Source organism: Palaemon carinicauda, chromosome 4, assembly GCF_036898095.1.
Source record: "Palaemon carinicauda isolate YSFRI2023 chromosome 4, ASM3689809v2, whole genome shotgun sequence".
In the NCBI taxonomy this organism is placed as follows: Eukaryota; Metazoa; Arthropoda; class Malacostraca; order Decapoda; family Palaemonidae; genus Palaemon; species Palaemon carinicauda.
Window position 1 is genome coordinate 124,331,448 of NC_090728.1, and position 3,381 is coordinate 124,334,828.

The following is a 3,381-nucleotide window of genomic DNA, read 5'->3' on the forward strand; positions in this document are numbered from 1 at the left end:
CCACGGCATTCAATTTCTATAATATTTACTGAACCTTAACGAACCTTAAATAAAATGTATCTTTCTCAATATCGCATCTTGGTTTATTTTCTTTAGATTTTTCACATTTAATTTTTGACGTCTATTTCTCTTTTTTTTTCTTTTTTGCCTACCTTTTTTTCAGAAGGGCTATGGCCATTAATAAAACTGCTTTCCTGAAGATTAAAACGATGCATTTCCTCCGACTTAACTTTATTTAATGAATTTGCGCATCAGTCTGATTGCTTTACTAGTGATTTATCTTTTTTTTTTATTCTTCTTAATTGCGTTGGTCCAGTCCTTCGAACAGGTATCGATCCAACATCATGCTGTGAATAACATTCAAAGCAAACTTCTAAAGTACAGATGGTGGAAGTATTATTGCCGGAGAATAATCGATGCTTGCGAGGCCTGGATTGGATTTAACTAAACTTTTAATTATCATTTGAATAAAATACATATTCAAACTCTTTTCACGTCAGTTTGAAGCATAGAATTTTGACAAAAGAACACGTTTGAATCATTAATTTTTCCATTGTTAGTAGGCTATTTTATTCTGGTTAGTATTAAAATATAATCTCAAGATTACCACTATTGAATTCTAATTGTCCTGGAGGAAAATAGACAGCAGTTGGTTTCATCATAAAGGAAAACATTGATAACACCATGTAACACATGTTTTGTTTATATGTATTTTTTTATGTTTATATATGTATTTTGTGCTACTGAACTTAAAAATCACATTAGTTTTGCTGTAACATCGATAGTTTTTAACTTATTCTAAATTCAATATTTTCTTGTTATGTATGCAATTTCTCTTTCCCTCTTTTAAGGATAATTAAAGAACATTTATTATTTTTTTCATATATTGAAAATTATATAGGCAGTACAATATTAGAACAAAAGACATTATACAGCTCTGCATTGTAAATACTTTGATAACTCCTCTTTTATGATCAGAAGTGCTTGGACGATCGAGATTTTCTAGAGTGCATATTTTCATCTTCTCTCATTAGAGACCATATGTAATCTCCCATCATAGCAGTATTCCATCGTCCTTGATATCTTCTTTCCATAGTTGCTATGTCCTGGTGAAATCTTTCACCCTGCTCTTCACTGACATCACCCAAATTTTCTGGGAAGAAATCAAGGTGAGAATACAAAAAATGAATTTTCAAGGACATACGACAACCAAGCTTCCTGAAGTTCTCAATAAGTTTTGCTACCAGTTGTTTGTAATTAGGATCTTTGTTATTTCCTAGGAATCCATGGACTACATCACGAAATGCACACCAGGCTTCTTTTTCAATTTTTGTTATCGCTCTTTCCAGTTTCTCCGACTTCAACATTGTGTTTACCTGGGGTCCAACGAATATACCACCCTTTATCTTAGCCTCAGATAGTTTTGGAAACATAAGGCGAATTTCCTGAAAAGTTTCTCCTCCAAAATCCAAGGCTTTCACAAACTGTTTAATCAATCCTAGTTTAATGTGAAGTGGGGGCAATAAAACTTTGTTGTTATCCACTAGGGGCTCTCTGTGAACATTTAACATTCCCGGCTGCAGTTCCATTCGTGGGGGCCAATGAACTTTCTTAAAATGATCATCATCAGCTCTGCTGTCCCATAAGCAAAGGAAACATGAATACTTTGTGTATCCCCCTTGCAAACCAAGCAAAAATGCGAGCATCTTGAAATCCCCACAAACATTCCATTTGAATTCATCATAATTTATTTTATTAAGAAGCTATCTGACATTTTCATAGTTTTCTTTCTTTTTTACTGAGTGTGCAAGAGGCAAAGATGGATATTTGTTTCCATTGTGGAGTAATACTGCTTTGAGACTTCGTGTTGAGCTATCAATAAACAGCCGCCAATGTGTAGGATCATGCTACAGTCCAAGAGTAGTAAACAAACCAGTTACATCCTTACAATAACACAGATCATCACTAATGTCATAGTAAATTTCAAATTCTTCATGTCGTTTCCGGTACCCAGTTATCCTGCAGTCTTGTCCTAGTAGATTCCATTCCTTCAACCTTGATGAAAGAAGTTCAGCTCCTGACTTAGTAAGACCTAAGTCCCTAATTAAATCATCTAGTTCACTCTGATTTGGAAAATGAGGTTCCAAAGTCATTCTTGGTACGAAAACTTCTTCCATTTCTTGGTTGTTGCTACTTGCTGACCCTTCAGATGAAATATCCATTCCATCATCTACCTGGAAAGAAAGAAATAAGCACATATAGCAACTTCAACAAAGACTTGAATAAAATTAGTACTTAGGAAAATTAATGCAGAGTAAATACTCAAATTAATTAAATGAAAACTTTTTGGAGAATATGATAACAATACTTACATTTTCTGGTGGCTGTGGTACTGGTAAGCAGTCATCATGTGGGACAGGTGCTCTAGATGATGGTATGTCTGGATAATGAAGAGCTTGTCTTCCTTTCACTTTTCTGTACTTTGTCACATCAACCGTGCAAAAAAAAAAAACAGTCATCGTGATGGTTCTTCGGTTCTCTCCATACTCTAGGAATGGCAAAAGGCATTGCTCTTCCTGTACCTCTTAGCCATCCTTCTAAAGTAGAACGGCAGCTTCCACATATCACATGAGGGGCCCATGGCTTGTCCTGATCACCCATGGGCATTCCGAAATAGAGTCTGTACGCTATCCACAATTTGGCACCTTTCACAATTTTATGTAATACTTGTTTTTTCCAATATAATATCCACACACATAGCAAAATGTATCTGGAGAATTTTTACATCCTCTAGTAGCCATCTTACTAAGTAAAGATATCAGAAATAGACCTGAAACAAAATTTGACTCATTAGCGCTGCTCCAGTTATTCCGTCATTTTCCTGCAATGAAAAACTGCTGAGAGCACGACACACTACCTCACGCCAATGCTGCTTGCCAATAACTGACTGTACCGACAGGCGGGAAAAAATCACGCATGCGCATGAAGGTTCAAGGTCGGCTCATGCAAGCGCGCTTGATTCAAATCAGATTTTCCCAAGAAATAAGGCCGGTTACTTTTCTAACAGACCTCGTATTTTTGTAACGGTCGATGATACAGAAAAAATAATTAAATTTTAGGAATGACCGGAAAAAAATATATTTATAAACAGTATAAAAATTAATATAAACAAAACTTTTGTAAAAAATTTTTACATGGTGTAATCAATCATAATATGAAAAGATAAAAGGTCGGTTAGATCTATGGAGACTTTTTTTATATTAAATTTTCTTATGATCAAGGTAATAAGAGAATTACTAGATTTTTTTCAAAAATCCCTTTTCATGTAGTTAGCAATTCCAACAACCATCATTTTATAAATATATCGAATTGATAATAATT

The 3,381-nt window shown here is 34.5% G+C and overlaps 1 pseudogene; it reads right to left on the minus strand.

The window, feature by feature from the left end:
- Positions 1-682: 682 nt before the first annotated feature.
- On the minus strand, positions 683-2,667 carry LOC137639154 (uncharacterized; annotated as a pseudogene).
- Positions 2,668-3,381: the final 714 nt, after the last annotated feature.